The sequence below is a fragment of the Trachemys scripta genome, chromosome 12 (genome assembly GCF_013100865.1).
Source record: "Trachemys scripta elegans isolate TJP31775 chromosome 12, CAS_Tse_1.0, whole genome shotgun sequence".
NCBI lineage: Eukaryota > Metazoa > Chordata > Testudines > Emydidae > Trachemys > Trachemys scripta.
This window is the reverse complement of record NC_048309.1, coordinates 6320829-6342596: the sequence shown is the minus strand read 5'-3', so window position 1 is coordinate 6342596 and position 21768 is coordinate 6320829.

The window sequence follows — 21768 nt, the reverse complement described above, 5'->3', positions numbered from 1 at the left end:
GAGGCTGCCCGGCAAACCATGAAGCCGGTAGCACTCGGGCTTTGGGCAGCCCCCCTTGCCTCCGGACCCTGCGCCCCCAGCCGGGCACTTCTCCTCCCCGTCTCCAGCTGCTCTGCTCCGGTGGCGCAGGGTCCGGAGGCACGGGGGCTGCCCGAAGCCGGTAGCGCTAGCTCGGGCAGCTTGGCTCTTAAACAGAGCCGAAGTCTGAGTCCAGGGAGGAGCAGACCAGCCGCGGGAGAGGAAGTGCCCGGCCGGTATTTTTCCCGGACATGTTCGGCTTTTTGGCAATTTGGCCGAAAAGCCGGACATGTCCAGGAAAAACCGGACGTATGGTAACCCTAACCTATGTAATGAACAGCTAATCAGTCAGTGGCATAGGTGGGATTAGTATGCAGGACTTCTTTGCTCCTAGACCAGGGATTAATCCAGTGGTTCTCAAATTGGGGCCAGTGCTTGTGTAAGGAAAGCCCCTGGCAGGCTGGGCCGGTTTTTTATACGTGTCAGCAGAGCCAGCTCCAGGCACCAGCCAAACAAGCTTGTGCTTGGGGCGGCAGATTCTAAGGGGCGGCATTCCCTCGAATCCTTTTTTTTTGCTTCGGTGGCCCTGCAGGTTTTTTTCTTTTTTCTTTTTGGTTTGCCGCTCCGGCCGCCCTGTAGGGGACAGCGGCGCAGAGGAGGGGAGCGCCCTGCTGGGAGTGGGCTGCGCACTCCGTCTGCCCCAGCTGGTGCCAGGTCTGTAGCAAGCCTGGCAGGGCAGCCCGCGTCCTTCCCTGCCCGCTGACCGGAGCGGTGCAGCGGGAGGGGCCACGTGGTGAGCGCCCCGCTGAAGAAAGCCCTGGCCCCCCTTTTCTGTCTCCCCCCTGCTCTTTCCCCCTCCCCCTGCTGCCCGGGGCAGGTCTGCAGTGCCGGGAGTCCCCCTGCACCGGCGCTCCGGCCGCCCCACAGATTTTTTTTTTTTTTTTTTTTGCTTGGGGTGGCAAAAAATCCAGAGCTGGCCTTGCCTGCCGGGTCCGCAGGTTCGGCCGATTGTGGCTCCCACTGGCCGCGGTTCGCTGCTCCAGGCCAATGGGGGCTGTGGGAAGCGGTGCGGGACAAGGGATTTGCTGGCCGCCATTTCCTGCAGCCCTCATTGGCCTGGAGCGGCGAACCGCAGCCAGTGGGAGCCACGATTGGCTGAACCTGTGGACCCAGCCGGTAAACAAACTGGCCTGGCCATTTCCCTACACAAGCGGCGGCCCCAGTTTGAGAACCACTGGATTAATCCCTTAGGCCATCTGGCAGCTGCTGTTATAGCTTCCAAATTCACATGATTCCCCTCCGCTTCCCCCTCCAGTAAAGGTGGCTTTTTACTTTTCCACAGATATCAACATTCTGATAAATAGTTTGCTTACAGATTTCTCAAACATATGTCAAAGACCTGGGCACTACACGTTATTTTATTAGGAAAACTTTAACGGTGACTCATATCTGGAAATGCTACTTTATCAGGATGGTTCTTCCAAGAGAGGTGTAATGCATGTGGCCAAAGAAGCCCGGGATCTCTGACGGGGCAAGAGCAGCAAAGTCAGATCGGTCTAGAACCAGCTCCGTTCCTCCATATTTATAAAGCATTGAACAGTTATCCAGGTACATTCACTTTCCTCTGAAATAACAGGTGTTCGCTGCTGGAATTAAGACTAAGGCCTTGATCCACCAGCTTCCAATTGGGTCACACTGGTGTCACCCTGCAGTAATGCAGGGGTGAATCAACCCTTCCCATACTGGGATCCACCATCCCATCTAGCCGGGGTCTACCCCCCCTTTCCTTTGACAACATAGGAAGGTCATGATGGTCGTGACCCCCTGACATCTATTTGCAGCCCAGAGGCTGCAAATCACTAGTTTAATCTGCTCGGTAAGATGCAGCCTACGTGCCTTTGATTGCACGGCTTTACCAGTTTTATTCCTTCCTCCGATAGCCGTGACTATGGAATCGAATATAAAGGATGGGAACAGATGGATGTTCCATTGATGTATTCTATACCAGTTTATTCCTATGCCAGGTATTTGTTTAAGTGACTCACAGTATTTTCAAATCAATTCACCATATCCCTCTCTTTCTCCTCCCCCTTACAAATGTTGTTCCATATCTCCCCCTTCCCCCTCCCGGATTCCCTTCCTTGGACTTCCGTCATGACAAAAAGTAGCAGCCCTCAGCTAGTGTTTCCTTTGTCTTTGCTCTTTAAAAGCTTCAGTTGCTGCTCAAATGAGGTAACAGGCCTCATAACACAAGAAGTACATTTTCAAAACCTAATGTCCTCTGTCACAGATGTCATCCCTGCCACAGGCTCATTAACACTTCGCAACAGCAAAGCCCTGCCCACAAAGGGAAGGGATCTAAAGAAGATACACAAACAAAGGAGGTGAATGTTAAAAGCAGCTAATGAGAAGAAAACTCCACCTTCCGATCGCAGCACTTCAGAACAAGTAGCATTGCCAAGCACTAAGAACCTGGGGATTAAAGAGACAATTTAGGAAGACTTGATGCAGAGAATGGAAATCTCCTGAAAGGTATTAAAGAACACAGAAGATCAGCACATACATTTTGGGGGGGAGGGAGGAAACATGGACAACTTTACAGGGACTAAAAGAAATGCTATTCAGAAATAAACCAGGCATATATCTGATTTCTCATAAGGGAAATTTAAATTAAAAAATAAAATTAAGGGAGCACTGAGAGAGGGGATGTGCATGTACTGTTTAAAGGGCGGCAGGGGAATGTAATTCAAAAGGAACGATTGCAAGAACAAATCTATTTCTTTGTAAACCTGCTTATTTAAAAAAAAATCCTGTTGGTGGTACGAGAAGAAAATAAAAGTGTTCATTAGACACAAAGAAATGAAATCTCCATTTTACTGTTTCATACCATTTATGTGATCTCATTTTTGAAATAAACATTTTCCATTTTTAATTTTTTTCTACTTTATGTTGCCCTTAGAGAGATTCTGGTTTATCAGCCAGAGAAGGCATAGAATGATAGGACCTGAAGGGACCTCGAGAGGTCATCTTGTCCAGTCCCCTGCTCTCATGGTAGGACTAAGTATTAAGCATGACATCTCCTCCTTAGATCTTCTCACCTGAGCATATCACAGCACTTTACAAGTTGGATAAATATTATCATCCCCATTTTGCAGATCAGGAAACTGTGGCACTGGGCCAGATTTTCCAACACAGGTTTAAAACTTTTGGGTATTTGGTTATAATAAATACACTAGATGTTTTGTTTCATCATGTGATTTTAGAATGTAATCCTGTCTCAGTGGAGGGGGATAGACTAGATGACCTCTTGAGGTCCCCTCCAGCCCTACATGTCTTTGATTCCTAGAAAGGATGCCACAGATGGGGAAATGAAACACACATGGCTCTTCCTGAAAATTCAGCTGTCGCTTAAAAATAAAATAAGCCAAGGGTTCTGTACCAAGTGACATAGGATGGAGTCGCATTCTCTGCTGGGCTTTGATTGACATAAGAAATACAGATCAGTACACAAAGTTCACAAATCTTATGCCGGGCCAGATTATGGCCTCTCCTGTGCACTTACCCCCATACTTCCTTGCACCAGGTACTGGCATTGCCAGGATGGCATGGAGTCTCCACAGGGCTGCTATTCCCTCTCCTGAGCAAGTGGGCAGGGAGTGGGTGGAGCCCAGTCTGCCTGCACACTGGCTGAGACACATACCATGCCAGGCATTGAGCTGGTACAGAGTCCATGTCCCCCCAGCTGCCCTCTGCCTCGGGTAAACTGCAAGGCAGATTGAGACTCTCCAAGTCACTTGTCATCCTCATTGAGCTTTTAAAGAAGAGATTTTAAAATCTGTGCTCACAACACAGGAAACGTGACGGACCTGTCTTGCACCTGGTGTTGTCACACCTGTGCAAAGTGTAAGCCACTCACACCTTAAGGGTTACATTTTACATCCAGTTGGTTAATGACAGCACAAAGTTTAAAAAAAAAAAAAACAAGTGGAGAGCTAGTCCTGGGGTTTTTAGCAGACAGGGGATGTTTCCTCTGATCCATGCTTTAGGGGCTCAGATGAAGGCTACATTGACACTACAAGGGAAGGATGTGATTCCCCTGTGAGTATGCGCACACTCGGAGCTAGTGAGAGTACAAATAGCAGCGTAGCTGTGGCTGCATGGGTAGTAGCAGTGGAGGCCACGGCTAAGCCATGTGAAATACATACCCATGGGTTTCAGACTAAGCCATGCCTCTACTACCACTACTACCTGTGCTACCATGGCTACAGTATTATTTACAGTCACACTAGCTTGACGAGAGCTAGCGTGAGTGTGTGTACGCCAACAGGGGAATCACTCCTCTAGCTCGTAGTGTAAACATAGCGGAAGTATAAGTGTTCTTGGGCTGTGGTATGTTTGTAGTGGGTAGAACTATTGCATAAGGATCCTGATTGTCCTCTAACTTAACTGGCTTCATAGCAGCAGAACTCCCTGGTTTTTAATGGCACTATTCCTGATTTCCACCAATGTGAGAGGAGAATCAGGCCCGATTTATACAGAGCATTTACTATATTTATTTAACCTGTTGTAAATCAATGTTCCCTCTTATTAAACAAGAGCAAAGTTTTCAACAAACCTAAAAAATTGATTTTTCACCTTTTCCCATACCAAACCTCATCCAGCTATGTGGGTCTTGGTAAAGAAATAAGGCATTACTGGAGTGAAAAATGCACCAATTTTCACTCAAAAAATTTCAAGCAAAATTGAAAGAAATCATGAATATTTAGTAATTTCCTATTTTCATATTTAAATTTCAAAAGATCTCTTGGGTGATGGCCATGCAACACTTGGCATTTCTCGTGCTTTTGATTTGCAAATGACCTGCACCCAAACATTTCTGCGTTGCAAATGGCTCAGACTGAAATGATGCATTTTTGGGTCGCCATTTTGCACAGCTCTGCCAATTACCCAGTTCTCTCATGAAAAAAAAAATAAAAAGCCATTCATTTGAAATCCAACCCAGGTTGAAAATGTAACATTTATGACTGATGTACAATTACAGATCAAGATGTTGAGCAGAGTTTATAGCTTATATAGCTCTCAAACATTATATCTACACAGAGGCATATCTCATGAAACAAAGCTCCCCTCTCTGGCCATTCTTTCATCTTGGCTCACTCAAGTACTGAACAATTTCCCTGTATCTTCCAAGGAGGTATGTTACATTTTCTACCTTCTTCCATGAAAATGAAAATTAGAGGTGCTAGTCATGGGTTACATGTGGTTTGCTTTGATGTAGAGAAGTCAGCCCAATAGCTGTACTGTGCATTCCTGTTATTTGCTATTCCTTGTTAAAATGTTTAATATTTTGGGGATTCATGCAGATGTGATACATAATACCATCAGGATCCCAATGAAGCATGAATTTGTGACCATGGAATAGTAAGTGTCAAGGACAACGTTTCAAGTTTTTATGAAAGGTGACAAGTGCCTTATTATTCTTTTTCATTATTTGTATCATGGTAGCATCCAGGGGCCTTAACACAATGAAGCCCTGATCTATGGCTATTTGTTAAGACATGTAACAAAGTTCCCTTGATTTGTGGCATCAGGATGAGGCTAGACTGAATTGTTGGAACAAGGCATAAAAGGTAAGGGCCCAGATCATCACATCCCATCAAAAGAGAGGAGGGAGGAAATCTCATTGTTCTATTAGAACAGCAAAACCAGATATGACCATAGAGCCAGTCCTCTAACTCAGCTGTTCCTTATGGATCCCTGGAAGGCCAGGACCACCTGCATGGATGCTTTGTGCCTCCTACACTGGCTTTAGCCCCTGGCATACCCCAACAGCTCCATTGGAGAAGCACTATCAGGGCTTCTTCCCCAGCCTTGGACCTTGTGGGAACTCCACAGAGACGATAATACTGCCCCAGTCTGTGATTTCAATGGAACCGGGAGGAGAACAATTTGGATCCTAGCAAGCCTTACTCAGCCTCCACCTTCTCACTCATGGACCCCTTTGTGTATTGATTTAAGGGGGCATAATCTATCTTATTCTATCTATTTAAAATGATATATAACATTTTGATGTAGAAGTGCATAATGAGGAAATCATTCCGGGGTTCAGGTCTTTAACAATCTCCCACTGTTTGAACCGACTAGACAAACAGAACCAGGTCATGTTCTAGTCTTATTCCATCCCCTAATTCAATGGAAGTTCCTTTGGGTAAAGCTTTGTCTCCCCTAGTTTGAGTAGTGTGATTACCTGCTGCAGTAAAATGGGTCTGAATGCGCTCTGACTTGTTAATTTAACACTCTTGCTTTCAGATATCACCAGCCTTTGCTGCTGTCATTTCCGATATCCTTGTGTTTATTAGATACTAGTTACTGTGGCCAACAACATGCCCCTAATGAATACTCTGAGTTGGTCTCTTTTTTAAGGTTAACCTCTTCATAGTGGGACCAGTTCCACTGAATTGAATCAAATTCTGTTCCTCCATTGTTCAGCCTTTGCTGCTTATGGGATGGCAATCAAGACTGAAGAGTATGATAGGGATCATTTTAAAAAAGAGGAAGGAAGATGCATCCGACGGCGTTTCAGTCAGTGTGGGTTTGCTATGTAGTCAAGGAACTGAACCGTCTGAGGATATTAACAGGCTCTGCAGGTGCAGGAAAATAACAGACTCTTCAAACACAGGAGAACAAAGAGGCACAGCAAGAAAAAGTTCCCACTGCCCGATTTGCTAGCAAAACTGTTAAACAACTGACAGTAGGTTTTTTGGAAGCAGGACAGGAAAGCCAAATACAGGAAGGTGTGTGGAAACAGTAGCTACAGATGCTTCAGAGAAAAATACAGGATGTTGCCAGGAGGTAAAATTCTACTTTCTGTATATTTTATAGCTTCTTGCTGGAAGCAAAATAAAACGTAGCCCTACTTTAGGGGCGTTTCATGGAGCCCGTATAATTTGTCTTTGGCTGTTTGACGTTGCCACAAGAGCTGAATCTTCCAAGTCAGAAACTTTGAGTTATCTAAAGCTACACACTCTACAAGGCAACTTGAGAACAAAGCACCTTTTACAAAACATTGCCCATCATTTAGTCAAGGTGAATCCCAAATGGCACTTCCAAAAGCCTTTCCCCTTCATCATGTGTTTTTGGTCTTCATTTGTCTTATTTCAAGTGTGTGTGTGGGGGGGGGGGGGAAGAATCTCATGTCATCACCAAGGCTTCTTATAAAAAATGTAAATTAAAGGGAACAAGTGGATATGGCTGTGAATGTAATGCAGTAATAAGAATGCTGAGCTGATCAATTTCAGACATTACATTCCCAAAACACTCCTGAAGCCTCACAGCTTCCATATGGCTCATTGGACACATTCAATAACATGATCATTCAGAACGTTCAGTCCTACATAAAGACAAGAAGAAGAAAAAAATCTCACAACCAGAATAGCTTAAGAGCCTAAGCAAAAGGCGCAATAGTGAGTCCTATTTCCAAGTCAATCCTCTCCCTGTTTCACAGCAACAGAAGTTCACAGCAAAACATCAAACCTTTGGAGAGATTTTTCATACATTGCTCATTAAGTTCATGGACTAGTGTAGAAGCAATCAGTCCCTCCAGTGATGCATGGCTAGCTAGATGAACCATTTAAGGACCCAGCAAGCACTCCATCTGAGTACTAGGAAACAAAGATGTCATGCTGACCTGAGCTCACTGGGTAGACTTTGAATATCTATGTTGCTAATCAATATGTGAGCCTTCTGAAGTATTATTTAGCACAACAGAAGATATTATTAAAAGGAAAAGAGCTAGACCCCTCCAGAACACCACTGCAATGCCCTTCATTTTTTAACATTAACCTTCCAGAATTAATTTGCACAAATGAACACAGCACAATCCTATAAGCAAAGATACTGCAATGAATAGCGAGAATATTAAAAACTGGAGGCCTCCTTCTCTACAGGAGTATGCATTGTGTCATTGACTCCAATGGGAACAGGATTGGGCCAATGCTCAAATCTTTTTGGACCACCATTGGAATTCCTTTGGGTCACCAGGGGGCAGAAAGTATTAGCTAGCCCTACTCTTATAACCACATCTTTGTTCCTTCTGTGTTCACTAGGTAGTCATGGTCTGATCCAAAGCCCATTTAAGTCAATGAAGAGAATCCCATTGACTTCAAAGGGTTTTTTTGGATCTGGCCCTCAGTGAGTTTCCACCACCATTCATCATTCATGTCTAGTAATAATGCAAACTGTTCCACTAGTCTGCTTGGACCTAAATAGATTCATTTCATTTTCCACAAAGATCGATAGGCCAGAAACCATGCGGTTTGTTAAGGCATCTTCTCTCTATTTATAATTAAAAATTCCTTCAGTCCCATAAGCTTGAATGAGTATCATTTCCCTTCTTTGTGGCTGGGGTCAAAAAAACAAATAAAATGAACTCTTATTTATTCTTTCTCCCAATGAAGATTCCTTCCAACATAATGAAACCCATTTTCAACATCCAAGAATCTTACATCCTGATCCACTGAGGCCTCGTCTACATTCAAAGGTTGCACTGATTTCACTAAGTTTGTTTAGAAACTGATTTAGTTAAACTGGTGAAAGCCCTTCATGTAGATGTTCTTAAATCAGTTTAAGAGTGCTTTATATCAATGTAGCTTGTTTACTAGCCCATTTTCTATATATTTCTAGAACACAACGGGTCCCAACCTGGTTGAGGACCATAGAAACTACAGAAATATAAATATCAGCTCAAGTCAGTTCCATAAGCCATATTGAAATAAGGCACTCAAACTTTTTAAAGAGTTTCTGTACAATACAGTTGTACCAATTGAACTAAGGGGAGTCTACATTTCAAACTGGAGGAGTAAAATCCAGCTCGAGGAGATAATCCACACTAGCTTGGACTGAGCTAGTGCATAAAAATAGCAGGTAGCCATGGTGACATGAACAATGGGAGAGGCTAGCTGCCCCAAGTACAAGCCTGTCCAAGAGGCTAGTTATGTACTTGGGGTAGCTAGCCCCTCCCACCACTCGCGCTGCCATGACTACCCTCTGTTTCTAGCATGTTAGCTTGATCAGTTGGAATTTACACCTTCAGCTCTAAGTGTAGACATACCCTAGATGAGTTTCAAAATGGATTTAGTTAAATCAGTGTAATGTGTATGTGTGTGTGTGTGTGTGTGTGTGTGTGTATAGACAAAGCCTATTTCAAATCATTTTTTCCGCTCAAGGGGATTCACATCTTTTTCTTCTATCTCTTCTAGCTTCCATGGCTCCTTCTCCCTTCAACTCCCAAAAAGATTTTTCAGAAGCAAGGACTAAATCTTTGTTTCCTGCCAATATCCCTGATCCAAACTTCTGTGCACAATAAAGGCATGGTTCACATAAAGTTCACATACGAGGATTCAAGAGGCCCGGCTAGTTTGGAGAATATACAGAACCAAATCTGACTTTTTTGAGATGCTCTCATCTTGAGTGGCCTTATAACAGTCCTTCCCTATTACCTCCACTAATACATGTTTTATAGCATAGCTTTCAAAGCTCTTGTGACAGGTATATGCAGTATAGTGGAAGAGAAGAAACTGGAGCATGTTAGAAAATCTGTTTTCCATCAGTACCGACATGAGACTAGCAACTGAATGCCAGTTTACTGGCTTCTGGTGGGAAGTATTAATTTTCAGTATTTTTCCCACTGGCAGCAACGTTAGGTGCCTAGATAGATAATCAATGACTAGTTAGGATTCCATACTTAGGACGTGATCATCTTGTCATATCCTAATTAGCTGGATCAGCTTGCCTTCTCATTGGGATCCCAGACTGAATGCATTCTTCCATTGCCCAGAAAGAGGTCCCCCGTTACTCCCCCCCCCACCCCCCGTTCTATTCCACTTCACCCTGGGAAGCATTTTGGGATACTTTGTATCTCTTGTAAACCGTATTCTTCTATTTGGGCGTTCTTTCAACTTCATGAAAGTTACACATTGTTTTCATTTCTTCTCAAGTACCTCAGGTCAAAGAAAGACCAATGTCAGTGGCTTTAAAAGCCTAATAAAGACTCTCATCCATAGACCTGCTTGCTGGCAGGAAGTCAGGGAAAACAAACGAAGTCATCGAGTGTTGTTCAAACTGTCAGATCCTTTTCAGCATGCTCTTCCTGCCAGCCTGCGAGCGTGTGTTTGTGGGAGGGGGAAAGGAGGAAAAAAATCCGCATGGCACAAAGCCTAGGGAACATTGGCATCTTTCCAGGGCAGCCTTCTTTCCCCACCCTTCATGGGCACAGGCGTCTGGCAATCTGTTCCACACGCATCCCCTCCCCGCACAACACAAGCAAGGGATGCTATGCCAAGGCCAACTAAATGACTTTCCAACAACTTTGCTCACAAGTGCCACTCCGCTCAAAGTTTGGCACCTTGTGCTGTCTCCGCGCGACCCTCCCTTCTCCTCCCCTTTCCTGCCTCCCAATGAGCTGGACAGGTTCCAGTGTTTAAAAGCCCATTTACCACTCCCCTTTGTTTAGAAATGCTAAGCCTTGATCTGATTTTATCGACTCCGCTGGCCAAAAAGGAGAACGATGCTGCAGGTTTCAGAGAATCCGGCAATGCGCTGAAAAGCTTCGTGAGCCCTTCAAGCTTGCACCCTTTACAACAGATTTGTTCCATTGAGAAATCCAGAAAGAGGAGGTGCACTGTTCCCTAGACCACACAGGGCTTATTTTCATTTACTTCCCCTCTCACTTTTGTGTTTCGCCTTTTAACTTTATTATCTGCATGTGTAGGAGCTGAAGGTCAGTGCCATCATCAGATTCTTTCCCCAGGCTTTTTCTCTTGATGGCTAGATGAATGCTAACCCAGTAACTGAGCCTATAGTTCTACACCACCACCACCAGGAGCAGCAGAGAGACGGGGTAATAGGAAATGAAAAGGTTGCAATACCTATATCGGAAAATATTATCATACCATTGACAATGGTGATTTTATTAGGTCTTAGTATGTGCAGAGAGAGATCACAAAAATGAGTTTGCATGAAATACATCCTTCACAGATATTTTCCTTTTTTCTTAAAGCAGTTAAAGTCAATGGGGCTGGATTTACAACTAATCGATTCTTTTTTAGAATGCAGAATTTAGATGCCCTGTTAAGGCCTTCATGTTTGAAAGTTTGGCTTATCTGCTTTTTTTGTCCCCCGATATGACAGATATGATCTTGCCATTCTTGTCATCTGGGGCAAAACTGCTACTGTTGAAGCTAGAGAGGGCTAAAAAGATCATATATTAGAAAGAATGACTTGTGGGGTGACAGGAAGGATTTGTAAAGGCCCGCTCTTCCGACACCCTCATATTACTTCCTTGGGGTAGGTTTGAACATCTGTTCAGAAGATGTTAGAAGCAGATCCTCAACTAAGACAACTTAAAACCAGCTGAGGACCTGCCCCACAGTGTTAGTAGACAGTATAGAGAAGATGCCAACCCAAACCATCATGTTCCAAACCTTTCTTATCTGTCGCGCTCTCTCTCTCTCTCTTTACGTTTCACTTCCCACAGAAAAGAAAATGTAAAGAAAGTAAAGATGAACCACCAGCTTTTGTCAACAGAAGGAGCAGTATTTGATACCATATATGAGGTTTCATGCAAAGGCTGAATTTTAGTAGGATCGGGGAGGCATAGCCCCAGAATGATGTCACTAAAAACAAATTTAGCAAAATTATATACATAGGCAGCATTGGAGCGGTTTTGTTTGCTCCAAACAATTGGATAATTTTGACATCCTGCAACTTTATGTAGGATAATAGATGATTGTGTCCAAGTGTTGAAGATCATGTTAGCACTAGCAGGTTATTCCGGTCATGCTAAACAAATACAGTGGATTAAGAGAGTTCCCTTTCCTGCTGCGTGATTTTAAGAGTCTGCAAGCTATACAGACAGCCTGATGATGGTATGCACATTGCATGTCTTGTGCAATGCTTTATAGTGCAGGAAACCCAGCAAGGGGCATCTGCCTTCCTAAAAATTATCATTGACCCATTCCTGTTTAAGAACCTTGAGAAACTGATAGATTCAGCCTGCAGCTATGTGAAAATCTCTTTGCCAAGCCATGCAGAACTTACAATGCCAATACACTGCAGACACAAAAGTATTACCATGACAAAACCAAACTCCCACCATTGATGGGAGACTTTCCTAATACAACAGTCTCTCTATAGTAATATACTAGTGTGCACAAATGATAACACAATGAAATGGATGTGTAACCACTGTAGGATCTCTGTGGTAGTGGTACACAGCTTTTCAGTTTCATTTTTGTCTTACCAGAGTTGTTAGCTGTTCAAGCATTAGTATAAAGTTCAGTGATGCAAAGCATGCCTAATATCATTGCAACGCTATTGTTAATGTATTGCTCCAACTATTGTTATGGGGAAAGGCATGCTGGCCTCAGTTGTTGTTGCTAAACATTTCTGCAGACTCTGTTCATCAAGAGCATAGTGCCATCCATAACATCACTGAAATCATAGGCTTTCCAATGTAACATTTGAAACTGATTCGTTACCAATGCGGTTAATGCCGAAGCCACCCAAAACTAATTCAAATCGCACCATGTTTCAGAGGCAAAGAGGGAATTTTGCACTAACTAGTACGCTACAAGCAGAGATGGATGGGCATTAGATTATCCAAGATCCAAGGATATTGAAAGCTGGGAACAGATGCCAACTGCAATTTTATATAATTTCCACACATACCCTCTAGAAGGCACTACTGCCAAGAATAGCATTGCAATACGAGCAAGACAAAGTTTCCCAGATGTATCATCTTTGGGAGGTCATCATTCCAGGGCTAAATTACAAAGATGGTGGTGCTTTCATGAGTAGGTCAAGGCACGGATCTCAGACACTTTGGCCATGGGCTAAGAGACTCTTTGTGGAGTTAAACACATCTCTAGTGAGATGAGATTAACCAGCAGAAAAGAGGAAGGGATGGGGTAAATTGTTCAATTAGTGCACCGGAGCCTAGGTATGCAATTACTACTGAAACTAAAATCCAGCACAACTTTCCTTAGTGTCAGTCCTGTTCAGCTGGCAACAGTCTCACCTCTAAGTCAGAAAGTTGTGGGTTCAAGTCCGACACAAGGACTTGATTACATTAAATACATTGCGATATAAAATGGTGCTGCACTGACAGCATCACAGCCATTCAGATGAGATGGTAAAACAAGATTCCTTCTCTTATAGATGTTCACAGGAAAGCTAAAGGCCCCATCGTAACACTTATGAAATGAATCCCTGTATAGTAGCCAACATTTCCTATGAAGAAAAGAAGCCACTAATGAAGAGGCAATATGGTCCAATGGACTTAGGAGTCAGGCAACCTGGGTTCTATCCCTTACTCTCTCCTTGACTAGTCTTGTGAAAAGGAGGAGAGGAAGGTCTATTTATCTAATAAGTCATAAGAACACAAGAACGGCCATACTGGGTCAGACCAAAGGTCCGTCTAGCCCAGTATCCGGTCTTCGGACAGTGGTCAATGCCAGGTGCCCCAGAGGGAATGAACAGAACAGGTAATCGTCAAGTGATCCATCCCCTGTCACCCATTCCCAGCTTCTGGAAAACAAAGGCTAGGGACACCATTCCTGTCCATCCTGGCTAATAGCCATTGATGGACCTATCTTCCACAAACTTATCTAGTTCTCTTTTGAACCCTATTATAGTCTTGGAACACTGTCATACAAATAACAACAACAATACAAGGTTGTGTACAAAGATACGGCTAAACATATAATATCTACACACTTGCCTGCTAAGTTACTCCACAACCAGGATCTAACTCATTGCTCTGTAAAGTTAACTGGAATATAACCAGAGTATAAAAAGGCACTCGAAGATAACCACCTACCAAAATGTTGCATTTTATTGTAAAATAATAATAATAGTGTGGTGTAACCAGTATAATGATTTGATGATGGCTCTTCACCAAAGTTTGAAGAAGTTCCTGCTCTTTTCCAGCAAAGAAATTCATTTAGAGCTCCCATAAAAAGTTTCCTGAAGGCATGAAGTGGTAAATCTGAACATTCATCACCAGTGGATCAGCAGCGGTAGATGAGAAGGCAGCAAAGGGAGGCTGCATTGAGCTTGCTGTGTCTTTAAGTCACTGATGGATTCACACATGATGTAACTAGACACAACACAGCACTTACATCTTGCTGCATCAGTGGTTCTGTAGACACAGATCTTCCTCTCCTCCTCTTCCCCCTCCTGGGCCCAAAAGTACTTTTGTCAATAACTGGATACTGTGGCATTCTGCCCACAAGCCCAGCTAATCAAAATGTCCATTTTTTGTTTCAAAGGGCTTTCGGGACAGAAATAAATATCAGTTTTGTTTGGTGGGTTTTGCTTCTGTTGTTTTGTTTTACAAAGTCATAGTTTTGCAGATTAAGCTCTATAGAATATAGTCAGCTCCATTTTATGAATTTTAAGTCAGCCATGAAACAGAAGACTTGGTTGTGGTTAAACAAATATAAAAATGCCACTCTTTTCTAAATGAATAAATATGATAGGAACAGAATAGCAAAGTCCCTCCCGATGAGCAGCCATGAACTACAAAATCCCCAAATAACCCCCATACTCAGCCGAATGAGCAAACAACAACACAGAATGCCTTCCCTTTGCCTTCTTGCTTAAGGCATCATATGGCTGATAGAACGGATAATGTGACAGATGCATCCATTCCTCGTTCCCAGCCTGAACACCCTTGGCTAATTGTCATCAACATCATCACTGCCATTACTACAACAGCAGCATCTCTACCCAACCTTGGGCCTCATGGGCGGCGTCATGTCACTCACGGCCCCACTAGTTTGGTGTAAAAATCAGAAGGTACAATAGCCTTCTGCTGAGCCACATGGGTGCTGCTTTATTGAAGGTACATTGCATGTTCGTATGACACTACCGAGGTGCCGGTAGGTGATGGGGATGTGGCTACAGCATGTGGCTGGAGCATCTTCAAGGGAAGACTGCCTCATTTCTGGGTTTGATGACCTTGCTCCTGTGGCATGTTTTGAATCTCAGTAGCGGGCTGTAGAGGTAGTTTCAGAAATCATCTGTTTTTCCCCTCCCCAGTTTGGCCCTTTTCATGTGTTTGCATGATTTCTCTCTCCTGACTTCCCCTACATTTTCCTTCTCTTTGTCTCATAACTTCAGCCAGGGACAAAAAGACAGGAGAACAGAAAAACAGCCTTCATGCATCTATTTCTAAAAAAAATAACAAAAATACCTTTTTTTAAATGTCATCTTTCAGCGTAGAACTATTTATAGTTGTTTTGTTTTTTCCTTCTTATCCTCCCATGACTCCCTGGCACCCTCAGATCTTCCTGCCTCAGGGCATGAATGCTCCCAATCACACAGGTAAGATTCAGATGGAGACCTTGCAATGCATCTTTCCAGCCAAATCTACCCCTTGACCTCCAGCTCCCTGTATGCACTACTTTCAGCTTCACTGGAGGAACAAGCCATGAAATAGTACCACGCAATGGTTCCAAGCAACCTTTGCATAAAAAGTAGTAAGAAGGCCAAACTTGCACTCAGCTTGGCAACTCTACCTTAAGTAACAGTATTTGCGTAGAAGAATATTTACATAGTTCTATGTCTTGAGAGGGAAAAAATACACATTCGTGCAAATGCTGACCCCACTGAGCAGCAAATACAGTGCTGGCGTATTCCAAGTCTAGAGCTTGTTTAAGGGACACAAGTTTCTCCGAAAGCTTACCTGTCTCCTTCTCTCCATCATGGGCCGCAGGGACTGTTTCACGGAAGTTTTGGTATCCAGCAACAAATCTATAAGAGCAAACCAAAATAGGAAATTACATTAAATTCACTACTATAAAAAAAATCCCACTCATTTGTATAAATGCTTGTATTGGTTGTTTTGTTTTCAGGGCCGTCTCCAGCTTTTTTGCCGCCCCAAGCGGCGAAGAGAGAGAGAGAAAAAAAAGCCGCGATCAGTGGCATTTCGGTGGCTGCTCTACCGCGCTGCTTCATTCTTCGGCGGCAATTTGGAGGCCGGTCGTTCCCTCTGAGAGGGACTGAGGGACCTGACACTGAAGACCTGGACGTGCCGCCCCTTTCCGTTGGCCACCCCAAGCACCTGCTTCCTGCGCTGGTGCCTGGAGCCGGCCCTGTTTGTTTTGCTTAGTACTTGAGCTGGTTTGTTATGAAAAACATTCAGGATGAGCATATCTTCATTTTTTATTAGAAAAACTTTCGCCAGACAATCTTGAATTTTTAAATGTTATCTTTCATTCAGAACCCTTCACCATATAGTTTTGATGAATTATTTTGTGACTAGGGGTTGTCTCTGAATTATTCACTTTGACTTTGCTATTTACTGTCAGGGCAGAGCTACACTAATGTAGGGAGAGAGCTACCTCCGCTCATGGGGGCTGGAGTAGTTAAGCAGACAGGAGAGCTATGTCGGTGGGAGAAGCTCTCCTGTGGACATAGCGCTGTCATTGCCAGAGCTTATATCGGTGTAACTTATGTCACTGGGGGTGGAGGTGGGGAGTTTATTCACTCTCCTGAGCAACATAAGTTATGCTGACATAAACTGTAGTGTAGACATAGCCTTTTTGTTAGTAGTTTGCCTTGTTTGGTTTATCACCCAAATCACAAGGTATGTCTTCTACTCCCTGATTGGCTGATTGAAACAATAACAAAATTTCCTGTAACAAATAAATAACACTTCCAATCACAATAACATTTGTGACATTTTCACAATTCATGATCCTTACAACAAAATACTCAACAGTTGGCCCAACGCTTCTGAAGAACGAACAGTTGGATCCCATGAACTAAACTTGGTGGTTTCCTTTGTGAGCATATTCACAAATCTCATTTTAAATTTTTATTCTTCAGCCAGCTCTTTTTGGCCCTGTACTGATTTAGAAGACAGAAGGTCCAACCCTCCATTGCACTGCATCTTGTGTAGTCATTTATACAAGCACAAAGGGTGAAAAATGTTACTGGCACAAACTAACTACATAAGCAACAGGGCGATGGAAACTCAACTTCTGAGGATAGTAACATTATCCTCAGGATTGATATTTGACAAGACATACCCTATACAAAATGAATTGATCCTATCTGCTGAACAGACCCCTCCAGTTTTCAAAGTGCACTCAGATGGAAGTGGACGGATCCTATTCACAGATGTTATCAACCAAATATGATCGCAAGAACAAGTAATTCACACTAGGCGTTTCCGTTTTTAAAGTGAATGGTGGTGAGCAGAGCTGTTGAATGATCTTAATCAAAATGTTTTTGCAACAAAATAATGGGTTTTTTTTAAACCAAAATTAATTTTTTGTGACAATTTTTTGTCTTGATCAAAATTTTCCGCTTTTTGATGGAAACTGATTTCCCCCCCTTTATTCCGGATTTCTCTCTGCTCCCTTTTGCAGCGGGGAAAAGGGAGAGAATCAAAGTGGGGAAACAAACAAATGTCCCCTCCCCTCCCCGCCAAAAATTCTAGAACACTTTTTGGTTTTCGTTTAACAATAATATTCTGAACAAGATGAACATTTTTCATTTGAAATTTTCTTGGAAAAGTCTCCTTATCCATAGCAACCAATCACAGGCCACTTTAGGGAGAGAGCCTCTTTAATGGTTCTTTCATATCCCACAGAGGCTGGCTGGGAACTTGACCAGTTTGACCTAAGGCCGTCGGATCTTTCACACCAAGGACAAAACCTTCCAGAGACTCTTGCCTCCCGACCCTCCCCATTGGCATCACCCAGGAATTTCTTTCACAAACTTGCTGATGAGGACACAGCAGCTTGGAAACAGTATCTTGGTCTGACCCTGGTAGCCTTACACAGGCAAAATGCCCATTAATTTTACTGAGAGCTTTGCCTGACTAAAACCACCAGGGTCCTATTGTGCAGTACCAAGTGCCTTCAGACCGTGCTATAATGAAGGGAGGGATGAGCAACCATTAACTCAGGAGAGGCCCAGTACCTCCTAAGGTCAAGCCTTTTGGTTGGAGAACATGGCACGTTATTTTGATACAGAGGCAGACATATACCTTTGTATGTACTTCGCTTGACCCGTGATAAATTATAAACCATGCTCATGATTCAGGATTTGAAGCCAAAGTTTTAAATTGGCATTCAGCTATAAATGTGTCTGCCCTGCCCTCATCCTACGAGTCCCTATGGCTCAACTTGATCTTGGTAGCATTACAGGACTATTTTCACAGGGATAAAATATTCTCCAATAAATTAGATAAAAATTGGACTCTCCTAATGCACGTGTCCCACAACCGATCGTTCCTCATTTATTTCTCTTTACAACCACAATGATTGTTAAGTTTTTTTAATAAATAAATAAATAAATAAATAAATAAAGGCTCCCCACTACTACCTAGAGTCAGGATGTAGTATGGATTGCATGAGCCATATGGGAGCTCTGGGCAGAGGAGCAGGCCTTCATTCTGCATTTTTGACATTGGTGATGGTGGGTGTTGGGAGCGGAGGGAAATTCTCCCTTTCACCCTCAAATATTCAAACCACAGTAGTTTCATCAGATACAGATTTTGAGGCTGATTACCCTGATTCTGGCATGATGATGATCCAGATGGGCAAGAACAATTTCTCACCTCCCAGGTTGGATTGTTGTTCTTCCATTTGTTCTGGCCAGAATTACCCTCTGGACCATTAGCCAATGCATGATGTGGCTCCCTAAGTACTTAGTGTTATTTCACTAGTGCTCCATAGTCTGTATTGGCTTGCAATTTTTTTCCAAGTGCAATTCCATATGTTGGGACCTGGATGTCAGAAAGCTGGCTCTGCCATGGTTCTTGAAGTCAGTTGAAGCATTTGAGCCAAACATCTCTAGATGTAAACATTAGTGGCAGGGCATTCTCCCAGAAAGCATCTGGAATTCATTCTTGCACTTGCTCTGACAGTCTTGACCTTCAGAGCATAGAGACAGACTCCTCTCTTCTCTCACATTTCCCCGTGTGGTAACACGGTGGGTGGAACAGAGGGTGTTTGTCTGTCTGGGGTGGGAGGCATTAGCTCCTTTCTCTTTCCCCTTTGAACACAGGTAGATTTTGTCTATTTGCTTTTATTAAATCATGTGCATACACCCTGAGCTGGGAATGCCACTTTTATCATTCATGATAATAATAGAATTATTTAAATACTCGTAATAAGCAGAGGGCAGTGATCGAGCCCAGTTCCTCTCTAAGCTTCTGAACTAATCTTGGACTTGTAACCAAGAAAGGCCCATAAGAAAGGGGGAAAACACTAAAAAAAGAGTAATGCTTTTTGAAAGCACCTACTGCCTGATCCTCTGAAAGACTCTATTTGGGTTCTTATACAGGTCCCATCATCATGCTATGTCAGTGCCTCACAATGTGCATCACACACACACACATCCTTCAGTCCGAAGGGACTGGACTATTTTTTGTGTGTTTCTTTCTGCAGCCCCCAGCTCCCATTGAAGTCAGCACTACACAGGGTGAGGCCCTTCGTTTGTAAAAGGGTTTAAGGTTACTTAAAAGACTTTGAAAGTCATCATAACCAGTTAAGGGCTCCTGCAGCCCTGAAATGTCTGGGTGAGGCTTCAAGTGAGAATTAGAAAACAGAACTAGGCCTGAACCACAACTCTGGATCCTACCATCCCTGGACCACGAGAGGGTGTTTTAAATCAGAACTGCAATCTGGGTCTGAGTCTTACAAATAGCCCTTATCTCTATGATGGACTGAACCAAAACCCTGGCTCGGGACGCCCCCTTCGCTGCCTTTTCAGTGTTCGAAATCTGGACAGGGTCCGAGTTTTGCTAGTTGAGCCCATCTCTCTTCGGACTCGCACCCTATTTGCAAGCAGGGAAAAGCAGCAATGACTCTGAGGTCTAGAGGCCTGACTCGCCACTGCGTTACTCCAGTTTCACATCTGTGTAACTCCATTGATTTGTCATGTAGCTCATTGCCAGAACCTCCTCCTTTATGCAGATAGGAATTAAGTTCCTCCTCCAAATCAGGCCCTGTATTTCTTAAAGCAGTAGATCCCCATTGGGGATTATGCAGATGGAAGTACATTCTTCTCCCTATTGGTTCTGGAAAGGAGCCACATAGCTAGAGAACTGGTGTAGTTTTACACCTCTTTGAAAAAGTTAAAAAAAAAAAAAAACAACAACACCGTAAACACCTGATTCTACTGGAAGACGATCAGGAACTCGCCGCCGTAGCCAGAGTTACACAGGAGAAGACAGGAGTGCTTTCCTCCCATTCAATCTCCCTCTCAGACATATATATCTATACTAACACACACACGCATGCACACACACACACACACACACACACACACACACACACACACACACACAAAAGCATTTTATCTACACTAAGCCTATGGATTACTGGCTCGGCCTTTGCGGGGAAAAAAAAATGTTGCTAGGCAACCAGCCAGGGGTTGCTATGGCATTTTCAAGTAGAGCAGCTGGGCCAATCAGTGCTAACTGCAAGCTAGTGAAGGCGTAAAGCCTCTAAATTTAATGTCAGTGCAGACAGGAAGGGAAGCTGTTGAGGCATGCATGATGCTGAGCGTGCGCTTACTAAATGCGGACAACATGGCCCCCATGATTAGGACCAGCACACTAATGAATATTCATTGGGCTGATTAAAGCAAAGTCAATTAACTACTTGACTGCTTGATTTTTTTTTACTGGATTTTATTCTTCTTCTCTTAACCATTTTGCCACAGGGGCTGCTCTTGTTCTCTCCTCCGCCTCCCTCTGTCCTTCTCTGAATCTTCTTATGATGGTGATTGTGTGGGGTTTTTTTTCCCTTTATGTTTTTTACAGACAATAATACATCCTATTCCAGGTTTTACGGCTTACTTTATTTCACCAGTAAATGACGTTCTTCTAGGGTCACTGTCTTCCAGTACAGTTGTAGGTAAGCTAGAAGGTCACATTTTTCCATCAAGTTTTTAAACATGCCACAAGATTTAATTCCAAATACATAGCTAAACAATAATACTGATTTTAAACTACACAATGGGATCCCCCACACCATTCCCAGTTTAATAGCACTGAGGATTCTGCTGTAATGGAAGTCAAGGGATAGAGAATTTTTATTTTGTTGTTAAAACAGGGTCCAGTCTATATGGACTTCCAAAACTGAGTCTTGTGGCAAATCTAATGTGATTTTAAAATAATGTTCAAGAACGATGATTCATTAAAAAGCTTTTTCAGTTTTGAGAGGTGCCGTTCCCTACCCATGTACTAGTAATGTAGTATGATTATGAAGAGGACTGCATATTTGATAATTATCATTTTTCAAAATGTGCCTGCAAACTCTAAAATATTCTATTAAATTAAAATGAAATACAACAACATTATTTGCCAGAAATCAAAATGTGTGAATTCAGCAGCCTCAAAGCACCATTCCGTTCAAAAATCTGGGACAAGACGTTTTCTTGCATTACCTTCCCAATCCCTGATGATTTATTTTCAAAACTCTCTCTCAGATTCTTTGTATTATATACACAACCATTTCACAGAGAGATGAGTCTACAGGACACACAGCTATGAATCTCCTTCTGTACTGAGGGATATTAATAGCAGCAATTAATACCTCTGATGGGTAGTGGTGAAAACATGAACGTAGTCCTCTAGCATTTGGACTCTTGTCTTTGTCAGTTGCTGAATTTAAAAGGTTCAGAGTTTAAAAGGCTTTACAGTACAGTAGGGGTTTCTAGGTGATGTCG